Source organism: Chionomys nivalis, chromosome X (genome assembly GCF_950005125.1).
Source record: "Chionomys nivalis chromosome X, mChiNiv1.1, whole genome shotgun sequence".
Classification (NCBI taxonomy): Eukaryota; Metazoa; Chordata; class Mammalia; order Rodentia; family Cricetidae; genus Chionomys; species Chionomys nivalis.
Genome location: NC_080112.1, coordinates 76,949,730 through 76,961,715, shown reverse-complemented (window position 1 = coordinate 76,961,715; position 11,986 = coordinate 76,949,730). Strand labels below are relative to the sequence as shown.

Genomic DNA, 11,986 nt, shown 5'->3' with positions numbered 1-11,986 from the left:
TTATGAATGCTCAGTCTTTCCTTAGCTTGGTTTTTCTAAATTAAATTATTCTGTTTCTCTTTTACCACTGGAGTTTTTGCAATTCTTTATTCTATATATCTTTCTTTCTTTCCTTCTTACTCTGTGGCTGGCTGTGTGACTGTGTGGCTGGCCCCTGGTGTCCTCTCCTTCTTTTCTTGCTCCTTACCCTCCTACTTCATGTAGAATTTTCCTCCTATTTATTCTTTCTGCCTGTCACTCATACCTATTCCTCTTCTGCCCAGCTATTGGCTATTCGTCTCTTTATTAGACCAACCAGATATTTTAGGAAAGCAAAATAACACATCTTCACAGAGTTAAGCAAATACAATATAAAAGGATGCAACATATCAGCATCATTAAATAAATATTTCATAGAATAAATGAATGTAACACATCTATGTTGAAGGAGCTGCGGGCTGCATTCCTGCCACCCAGCTCCCAGCTGCCTGGCTAGCTTATGTCCCCAAATAACAACACACAAACTGTATTCATATAAACACTGCTTGACCCATTTCTATTAATGTGTGTAGCACCACGAGATGCACTTACCAGTAAGATTCTAGCCTACGTCCCTCCTGGGTTGGAGCTTCATCACGTCTGCCCCAGAGAGGAGAGGAAATGGTGTCTGTCTAGGCGTCTTACCTCACTTCCTCTTCCTACCAGCATTCTGTTCTGTTTACTCCACCCTCTTATGTTCTAACCTATCAGAGCCAAGCAGTTTCTTTATTAATTAACCTCTCTCCATCACACCTAGAATAATATTCTACAATAGTTCCCAGAAAGACCCTGTCTCAAAAAATAAGGTATAAAGAAATTAAAGAAGATAGCTGACCTCAGTTTTTGACCTCCACATATACACATTACAAATACATGTACCAAACATGTAAAATAAACATGACAACATGAATCATCCATAAGATAACTCTCCAATTATCACAATTATTAAAACTAACAATATGTATGTGGATAACATGCTGGATAAATAATTCAAAAGACGCTAATGGTGATGTTTCACATCTTTAGCCCTAGCACTCAGGGAAGAAGAAGCAGGGCAGGCAGATCTCTGTGACTTTGAAGTCAGGCTGGTCTACAGAGTGAGTCTCAGGACAGCAAATTTTTAGGATAATGTTCTTGTATTCTGTAAAGATTTGTCACTTGTATTGGCTTAATAAAATGCTGATGGGCCAGTAGCCGTGAAAGAAGTATAGGCGGTGCAACAAGACTAGGAGAATTCTGGGAAGAGAACATGGTGTGGGAGAATTGTCTGTATTCTGTCAATCATGTATTTTAATAAAATGCTGATTGGCCAGGCAGGAAATATAGGTGGGTCTACCAGACAGGAAGTAGAGGTGGGGCAATGAGAACAGGTGAATGCTGCATAGGAGGAAGCCCATTCCTCCCGTCCAGCCCAGACCACCAAAGAAGCAACATGTGACCTGCCCAGCTGAGAAAGGTACTGAGCCATGTGGTTAGCATAGATAAGAATAATGGGTTAATATAAGCTATAAGAGCTAATAAGACAGAGCTAATGGGCCAATCAGTTTTATAATCTTATGGAGAGCTCTGTGTGATTTTCTTTGGGGCTTGCTGGCTGTAGGGTACTGGGCAGGACATTAACCCCAACAAGCAGGCCCCTTCATTGTTACAAGAAAAGACAGGGAGTCACCAGCCAGACACAGAGGAAGCAAGATGAGAATGCCTCACTGAGAAAAGGTACCAACCAAGCCACGCAGCTAAACCTAGACAATAACCATGTGTAAGTTTAAGTTATAAGAGTTTGTTAATAATAAGACTGAGTTAATAGGCCAAATAGTTTATAATTAATGTAAGTCTCTATTTTTCTTTGGGACTGGACAGCTGCCAGACAGGGAAGGCCAGCTACTTCTGTCTGCAAATGACACCCAAGAATTTCCACATAAAGCCTGAGAAGGCTTTAAAAAAGAGTTCTAGACAGATAAAAACAGAGTTAAGTGAATCCTCTTGGTAACTGTCTTTATTTCAGTAAGGTTCATTTGGTGGGAGCAAGGAGAGGCACAGCTCCTTGAAGAAAGGCTTTCTGATTCAGCATTAGCAGCAAAAACCACATGGCAATTGTTTTAAGAAGCCCTGACACCACACACTTAAATGGTGCTTATGAGCAGCCAGAAGCATGATTCTTGGTAGTAGCATGGATCTAGAAACTCCACAGAGTTATGGCAATAAACATGGCTTCCACTTGTACATCCTACTTGAAGCTAGACTTTCAGGAAGCTAAGGAATGGGGTGGGGCTAGTCAACAAAGTGGCAGCTTTAATCCTAGCCATGCCATTTAGCAGATTAAGGACTCATATGATTAGAATATATATATATATATATATATATATATATATATATATGGTTTACTGTATGTTTAAAAGTATACATAGGCTTCAAAGGGAAAAGAAAAAGGATAGAGAAAGTCCTTGAAACAAAGAAATAAAGGAGTTGGGAGTGGTAGCACACACCTTTAATCCTTGCACTTGGGAGGAAGAGGTAGATGTATCTCTGTGAGTTTGAGGCCAGCCTGGTCTACAGTATGAGTTCCAGAGCAGCCAAAGATATACAGAGAAACCCTTTCTCATAAAACCAAAAATTTAAAAATAAAAATAAAATGAATAGAGTAAAAAGAAAAGCCATGTAATGATGGAAAATACACAAAGAATCTGGATACTGTGTGTTATTGCATTGTTTTTGAAGTGTTTGACTGCTAGGGAAGTAGCAACAGCTGCTAAAAGACATTTGATTATAAATGCTGCTGGATTAATCCAACCTATGTATTTTGAAAATGCTTTGACTTCAAAATTTAAGTCTTAAAGATATTTTACTTTGAATAAGATGCTTTTCTTTTGTTTCCACAGGAAATTAGAAGCTGTGGATTCATTCTGGATTAAGAAAAAGAAGGTTTTATTGAGGAAGACACCCTGAAAAATCTCTGATAATAGAAGATAGTCCAGATGATCCAATGACTCAGAACACCTCTGTTGTAGTTTCTTCTGAATTCTGCGTCCAGAACAGCTTCAAGGCTGCTGACTAGGATGATTCAGCCTCATGGAATACTCTAGTAAGTATTTGACCATAATCTTAAATTTTATTTGGGTCCCTATAATATTACCAGTGCCCCAATCAGGAAGAAGTAGCCTAGAAAACTATACCCACATTCCCCCCCCCCAAAATGGATTATAGATCTTTGTCTTTGTTTAGCATGTTGGTTACAAGTTGTTATGGATAGTGGTCAGGAAAAAAGCTAAACAAAGGAGATTAGAATCACTATTCTTCTTTTGAAAATACAAAAAGGGAAATGCTGTGGGATAACACTCTTACACACTGTAAAGATTTGTCATTTGAGTTAAGCCGGCGTGAATGTCACAAACAAGATGATGACCTCAGTTCAGGTCTCTCTGCTCATCAAGCTCAGCCAATACTCAGCCCTAGTCTTTGGCATGGCCTACGGCGCCAAGCGCTATAGTTACCTAAAGCCTTGGGCAGAGGAGGAGAGGAGGGTGGCAGCAGAGGAAAAGAAGAGGCTAGATGAGCTGAAATGAATTGAGAAAGAACGGGCAGAAGCTCAAGATGACAGCATACTCAAGTGAAGCACCAGTGATCTTGCCTTTCCTAAGTCGCTGAGGATGAATAAAGCTTTGTTGTGAGATGAAAGAAAAAGATTTGTCATTTGTATTGGTTTAATAAAATACTGATTGGCAAATAGCCAGGTAGGAAGTATAGGCAGGGCAACCATACTAAGAGAATTCTGGCAGAGAGTCAACCACCAGCCAGATTTAGAGGGAGCAAGATGAGAATGCCTCACTGAGAAAAGGTACCAAGACACATGACTAAACATAGACAAGAATTATGGGTTAATTTAAGTTGTAAGAGATAGTTAATAATGATCCTGAGCTAATAGATCATCAGTTTATAATTAATATAAGCCTCTGTGTGTTTCTTTGGAACTGATGGCTGTGGGATTGGGCAAGACAGAAAGTTACATCTACAGCCAAAGCTACACAAAGTAACTCTGTCTCAAAAAAATAAAAAAATAAAAAAGACTCAAAAGTCTACTTATAAAAATCATAAATGACTTCAAACATTATAAATATTAGCAGATGAATTCAGTCAAAGATCTGGAGAGAAAAGTTAGCAACATAAAAGTGAAGGTTAAAAATATGTGTGACAAAATACACAATGTAGATGAAAAAGTCAGCAGCATAGATGACAAAAGTCACCAAGGAAATTGATATTTTGAAAAATAGAAATACTGGATATTAAAAGCTCATGCTCAAAAATGATCATAATTATAAATATAATTAAAAATATTTGAAAAAGCAAAAAATGAATTAACAGGAATGGAGGATAAGTTTGGGGCAATATTATACTAAACATCAATAAAAAATAAAAAGAACATGGGAAGAATTTCCAAACAGTCTGGGGTACATACAATCAAAAGAGCGAAGCTAAGCAACTGTGGACTAGAAGACAAAACAGAGATTAAAAGCTAAACACATAGAGAATCTATTCACTAAAATTATATCAGAACATCATCCACATTCAGAGAAAGAAACTTACATCAAACAAAACGGTATTAAAAATAATCCTAACAGACATGTCTGGAGGATAACTTCTATATGAGACATTATAGTTAAATATGTCAAAAACACAAAGGAAGGAATATTAAAACTGTAATGGAGCCGGGTGGTGGTGGCGCACGCCTTTAATCCCAACACTTGGGAGGCAGAGACAGGCGGATCTCTGAGTTCGAGACCAGCCTGGTCTACAAGAGCTAGTTCCAGGACAGGCTCCAAAACCACAGAGAAACCCTGTCTCGAAAAAACCAAAAAAAAAGAAAAAACAACTGTAATGGAATAATGCTTACCCTGATACAAAGGCAAGCACTTGACAAAAACACTGATCTCTCATCAGTAAACCTAAAAACCAAAAAAGCATGGGGTCATATATTTAAGCTATATCAGTAATTGTCAAGAAAGATGAAGGTTATAGAGAAACAATGACAGTTCATCACAAGCACAAAACAAAGAATTTTATGAACACTAAATCAGCACTGAAGAAGACAAAGGAATATGTCATGAGATCCCCCAAAAGAATAAATTTCATATAGAACAAAGGAGTGCTAGGATGAAGAAAGTATTCTTGTTCAATACAATAAACCAGCGAATACAGATAATAATAATCTTAAAACAGCCAATAAAATTGCAGGCATTAGTAAACAAATTTCAGTAATATCTTAAGTGTACATAGCCTTAAGTTACCAACAAGGAGAGACTGATTGGCTGAGTATGTTTCAAAACAATATCTAACTCTTTGTTGTCTCCAAGTAACACACATTTTTGAAGAAGAGGACTAGAGTAGTAGTTAAGGAATGAAGGTCAATTTACGAAACAAATAGAAGCTGAAAATAAGCATCCATAGCTGTTCTGACATCTGCTAATGTAAAACTCCAACTAAACATAGTCATACAAGATAAAGAAAGGCCACTCCTATTAATGGGAGCAGCAATTCACTAAGAAATAGAGAAAGAGGCTGGAGAGATGGCTTGATTGACAAGAATGCTTGCTGCTTAATCTGAGTTTGAATGCCTAGCCATGTAAAAATCTGGCCATGGTCCCATGTCCTTGCTGTAACTCTAGCACCGGGGAGGTGGAGATAGGAAAATGGGATTTGCTGGTAGCCAACCTACCTCCAAGTTCAATAGGAGATTCTCTATCAAGGAAATAAAGCAGAGTTTTATGGAGTCATGCTCTATGTCCTCCTTTGGCTTCTTTGCACATACACAGGTACACGGATGCACACACATGCACACACATGCACACATGGACATAAACTACTCACACAATTCCAACACACATGAACAAATAAAGATATAAGGTGAATATTGTGGCTCTAAACTTTATAAAGCAAACACTAATGGGCCTAAAATGTCACAAAGGTATTAATACAATAATAGCAGGTGATTTTAATACCCCAGTCTCATCTTTAGATATGTTTTGCAAAGTGAAAATCAACAAAAGTACACAGTTATTAACAATATTATACATGAATTGGACTTAAAAGTATCTAATGAATAGGCCTAAAATGTCACAAAGGTATTAATACAATATTAGCAGGTGATTTTAATACCCCAGTCTCATCTTTAGATATGTTATGCAAAGTGAAAATCAACAAAAGTACACAGTTATTAACAATATTATACATGAATTGGACTTAAAAGTATCTAATAAATAGTCCATCCAATTAGTATAGACTATACATTCTTTGTACTAGCGTATTGAATCTTTTCTAAAGCAGACTGCATTTTAGTCCACAAAGCAGCACTCAACACATAAAATATTTTTTGTATCTTATCAGATAATGTTGTAATAAAACTAGAACTAAATAGCAAAAAAACCCCACAAATACTGAGAGACTGAAATTTTGAATGATCAGTGAGTCATTTAATGTAGTGAATTTAAAAAAAAAAAAAACAGAATCAAATGAAAACGAATACAAATCATGAGACCCATTTTAATATAGCTAAGGAAGAATTAAGAGTAAAACTCATTTGTATGAGGGCTTACATTAAAAACTCAGATTTTAAACAAATCTAATGGTACACATCAAGATTTTATAAGAGAAACAAGATAAAAAAGCAATAGATGGTAAAAAAAAGTAATACTGGGGGGGGATTAATGAAATGGAGACTAAAATAGGCGAATATAGAATTAATCAAACAAAAGCAAGATTTTCAAGTAGACAAACAAGATTAACAAAATCTTGGACAACCTGACCAAAAGAAGAAGAAAAGGTCAAAAGTGATTAAAATTGGGGACTTGAAGGGGAATGCTACAAAAGGCGGCAATGAAATCCAGAGGATCACTGGGTAATATTTTGAAAGCTTATATTCTCCCAACTAGAAGATCTGAAGTAAGTTATTAAACATATATGACATAACAAAATTAAACCAAGAAGGTGTATCAGACCCATAACAATTGAAGTAGAATTAAAAACAAAATTCCTTCATAAGAAAAAGCCCAGGATTAGATGGATTCTCTGTATGATTCAAACAAATCTTTAAGAAAGATTTCACAAATTAGAAAGAAAGGAAACACTATAAAATTCATTGCCAGAAACCCATAATTCCCCAGTAATAAAACTGGATAAGGGGGGGAGAGAGAGAGGGGGGGGAGAGAGAGAGAGAGAGAGAGAGAGAGAGAGAGAGAGAGAGAGAGAGAGAGAGAGAGAGAGAGAGAAGAAAACTAATAAAAGACTTTTCAATATGTTTGACCCATTTGGTTGAATCTTAGGCAAAGAAGGGGAGTTTAACATACACAATACAATAAATACTTGCAATATTTTATTGAACTTTTTCTTTGGTAACAGAGATCAATCCTCACTTTTTTTGTATCTTTATCTGGTATTGGCATCAGAATAATAACGACTTTGTAGAAAGAGTTTGAAAGCATTGCACCCTTACCTATCAGAGGAATGCACATAAAAGTGCTTTGAGATTCTGCCTCATCCCAGCCAGAATAAATATCATCAAGCAAACAAATGACAAAAATACAGACATTGATGTACGGAAAGGGAACCCTTAGATATACTTAGTGGGAATGTAGAATCGTTCTTCCACTGTGGAAATCAGTCCAGAGGTTTCTGAAAAACAAAACAAAACAAAACCAAAAGAAAAAGTGCCAGATGACCCAGTTGTGTCACTCCTAGAAATATACTAAAGAAATACTCACACATTAGTGTTCATTGTGACTCAATTCACGAGAACTAGGGCATGTATAGTCAACCAAAATGTCTGTCAACTGATAAATAGATCAAGAAAGTGTGTTCACAAATACAGTGGATTTTTGATTCAGCACTAAGGAAAATGAAATAGTGAAATTTGCAGGTAAATGTTTGGAATTGGGAAAAATTATACTGAGCAAGGTAACTCAGTCCCATAAAATCAAAATCTATGTGTCTTGCCGGGCGGTGGTGGCGCACGCCTTTAATCCCAGCACTCGGGAGGCAGAGGCAGGCGGATCTCTGTGAGTTCGAGGCCAGCCTGGTCTACAAGAGCTAGTTCCAGGACAGGCCCCAAAAGCTACGGAAAAACCCTGTCTCGAAAAATCAAAAAAAAAAAAAAAAAAATCTATGTGTCTTATTTCATACACGGTTCATAGCTTTGAATTTTTAAAGAATTTTTGTTTGTTGAACTTGGAATCTTATCACAGACCTGGAAGGTAGAAAGCAGTCATAGTGTGGTAGCAAGTCAAATTTCTTTTGACATCCTTATCAGTTCTACACAGACCTGATAGGACAGTTGGAGCTGAAGCTGTGCCCTCTAACACTTGCTAGACATCCTTCAGCCACTGCAGGCATCTGAGAGTCGGCCAATAACCAGAGCTTCAAATTTGCCTTAGAGTCCCTCAACAGAGCCTTCCCACTCTGCCATTAACCACTATCTGGATTTGACTCAAGATGAAGGGGCTGGTGCCCGTCAATCCTTTGCATGTTAAAATAGCCATCCTTTATAGTGCAGGATATCTAGAAGGCCATAGGTCACCTACACTCTGCTGGGTCAAATCAGGTTCACAATGGAGCTACTCTCCAAAAAGTATAATATATAACCTGTGAATTCTTTAAAGATGGGGATATACAAGTTTACTATGCAGATTCTAAGCTATTAATCCAAGTAAACTACGAGGTACATGTAGGGGTATTTTGTTTGTCCTGCTAATGCTATTATTTTGCCCAGATATCTGAATCTTTTGCTGACTGCCACAATTTTGCCGTGGTCACTTATCTCAAAATACCACTACACATTATGCTTTATTCTTTTTCATCCCCATGTTTTAAGAATCCGTTATTTTAATCACTCTCTCTCTCTCTCTCTTTTTAACATGGGGAGGGAAATCCAATTATACAATTACATCAAAATACTTCCTACTAAATGTAATACTATTACCCATTTATCAATTGTTTTCTATATATTTTACATTTCATTCTTACTTATTATATTAGTTTGGGCTTAACTGAATATATGTATATATAATCATTTATGAATATTTTATTTGTTGATCATAAGCTTTTATACTCTAAAGTTGTAACAATTTTATTTCAATAAAGTTTAATTTTAATCTTATGCAAAACTTTATATAACATATTAATAACTATTTTATGTATTTGTTTTTATGTCCTGTTTAAAAAAAAGCTGTAATGACATAATTATTTTGTTAGTGACTTCTATTTCTTAACTTCCAGATCTTTGTTAATGTGACTTCATATTTTTGCCTAGTACTCTTGAATTTCAACCAGAGGGGCACAATTCACCTTTCATGTGGGGAAGTACATTAGCAGCAAATTGTCTTGTTTTCTTTTACTGGAGAACATATTCATTTTTGAAGGGGAGTTTTGCCAGAATTGCAACCATCATTTGACAGTTTGTTTCTGTCTTTCAGTATTTTAAATATATCACTTTACTAATTTCTGATCAGTAAGGTTTCTCATGATAAATTAGAATAATCTTATTTTAGATGATCAGTCATCTCTTACTTTTGAGATTATTCCTTTATCTTTGCTTTTGCTCCTCTGAACAGAGACTCTCCTCTCTATCTCGCCCTCTGTGTGTGTGTGTGCATGTGTGTGACTGTCTGTATACATGTGCCACTTGTTTTTTGTTGAGCTCCTTGAATTAAGAGATTCACTTGATCAATCAAATTTTTGTCTTTTCTTATACATTTCATTCTTTTTGTCTGTTCACTCTTCTTAGGCAAGTTTCATAATTCATCCTTGGTTTGCTTTACAGTGTCTCAGAAGTTTCTTAGAATGTGTTAACATTCTTTTTTTCCCCTAGATGTTATAATTTCATTATTCTGCCTTATGGTTTGATGACTCAGTATTTGCTAAGCTTTCTTTTGACATCTTCTAGTAAATTGTTCATTTAATATAGATTTTGTATGTAGAATTTTTTATTCCTTTTTATATTTTTCCTTTTTTATTATTCTTATTTTGTTTATACATCATTTTCCCTTTAATTAAAAAAGATTTACTTCTTGTGTATGTGTGTGTTCCTGCAAATGTACTTGCATTTATGTGCATGTGAATGTGGGTAAATAGAGAGGCCAGAAGATGGCATTGTGTCTTTGGAATTGAAGTTACAGGCAGTTATGAGCTACCCTCTGTGGGTGCTCCACCCAATGTGGGTATTAAGAACTGAATTCGGGTGTCTGTAAGAACTTCATGTGCTCTTAACCATCAAGTCATCTCTCCAGCCATTCTTTTCATTTTGCTTTAAAATGTTTTCTTTTTTTTTTCTTTTCTTTTATTTTTTGAGACAGGGTTTCTCCGTAGCTTTTGATTCCTGTCCTGTAACTAGCTCTTGTAGACCAGGCTGGCCTCGAACTCACAGAAAATGTTTTCTTTTGGTCATTCAAAAATACTTGTGATGACTGTTCTAAAGGCTTTCACAATAGCTTCAATTCTGGGGAGTCCTTAGGCTGGTGCTTGTCAATTAATATCGTGTTTGTGTTTTCTATTTCCTGTTTCTGTGTTGACAATTAGCTTTTAACTATAAAATATGAAAAGTCATGAAATAAAGTTATTTTCTATCCGCAAGGTTTGCTTTTTATAAATAAAGATAATGCTAAGGTTTTTTTTTTTTTATTGAGACTTTTGAAATAGTTTCTAAAGAGTATTTCTTTTCTATGATGTGTGCGCACCACAATTCTGTTCTTTGACATCATCCTCAATTAATTACTTGAGGGAGATTAGCTGGAGTTCCAGGAACTCTCTGTATTTTCAGAATGTGTCTCTCCTGTGACTTTCCTTAAACACTTGCTCTGAGCCTAGCTTTTCACCCATTGTGAAAGGGTATGGTCTTAGGTCTTGTTTGACAGAGAATGTGTTTTGTCAGGGCATGTGCATGAGTTTCTAAATTCTTTTGTTCACACAGTTATTTTATAATGTCCCAATTTTCCAAATATTTTCCTACGAGATTTTCTTTTGTGCTCCATTTAACAAAGTGCATGTCCCTAAGCACAACCACTTGTCTTAAACATCTGCTATTTTGCCATTACCACCGAGCCTTTATAAATTACACCTCCTTATTTGCCACTTGAATTCCAACTTATGAAAAATAAAAATGAGTTTGCTTTATGAGATAAAACAGATATAAGGATTTACTCTAAAAAATTGGTTACTTGTGTTTTACATACACGTAGCTTCGCTTACTAATCCCAAAACTAATAAACATCATTAAGAAATAGAGAACATGTTGCTAAAAATGTGCATCACCTGATGGAATTGGTTTTTGTCTTCTCTAGGGATCTTTTCCCACTTACTGAGTTGCCTCATTCAGCTTTCATATGAGGGTTTGTGCCCAGTCTTACTGCATCTTATTATGCCATGTTCGGTGGAGATCCCTGGGAGTACTGCTCTTTTCTGGAGGGAACCAGAGGAGGAGTGAATCTGGTGGAGAGGGGAGGTTGGCAGAGGGGACAGATCTCTGAGAGGACAGGAGAGAGGGCAAACTGCAGTAGGATGTAATGAATAAGAGAAGAATAAGTAAATAAGTAAATAAATAAATAAATAAATAACAGAAAAACTTTAAATCTCATGAATTAGAAGTTATGCTATAGGTAACATATAATAACTGACAATGAGTACTGAAACCCAGGAAACAAAATATGGAACAAATTATAAAATAGACTGTAAATTTCAAAAATAATTTTAAAAACAATGAAGATAATCAAATAACCAAACAGTAATTATGGGCTCATATGATTGATTACCATATGAGTCTAAAATAATACCAGGAACTAACTGTGATACATATAAAATAAAAATAAAAATAAAAAATTATTTTATTTAATCTTAGAATTATTCAATACAATGTGTACCATCTGCAACATTGTTAAACAAAAAGAACCTCTGTATGTATGCATATTTTGTATACATTTTTCACTTTTAG

General features: G+C 35.8%; 1 pseudogene; it reads left to right on the top strand.

Moving 5' to 3' along the window:
- The first annotated feature begins 3,413 nt into the window (after positions 1–3,413).
- Positions 3,414–3,629, top strand: LOC130867223 (ATP synthase subunit e, mitochondrial-like; annotated as a pseudogene).
- The last annotated feature ends 8,357 nt before the right edge of the window (positions 3,630–11,986 follow it).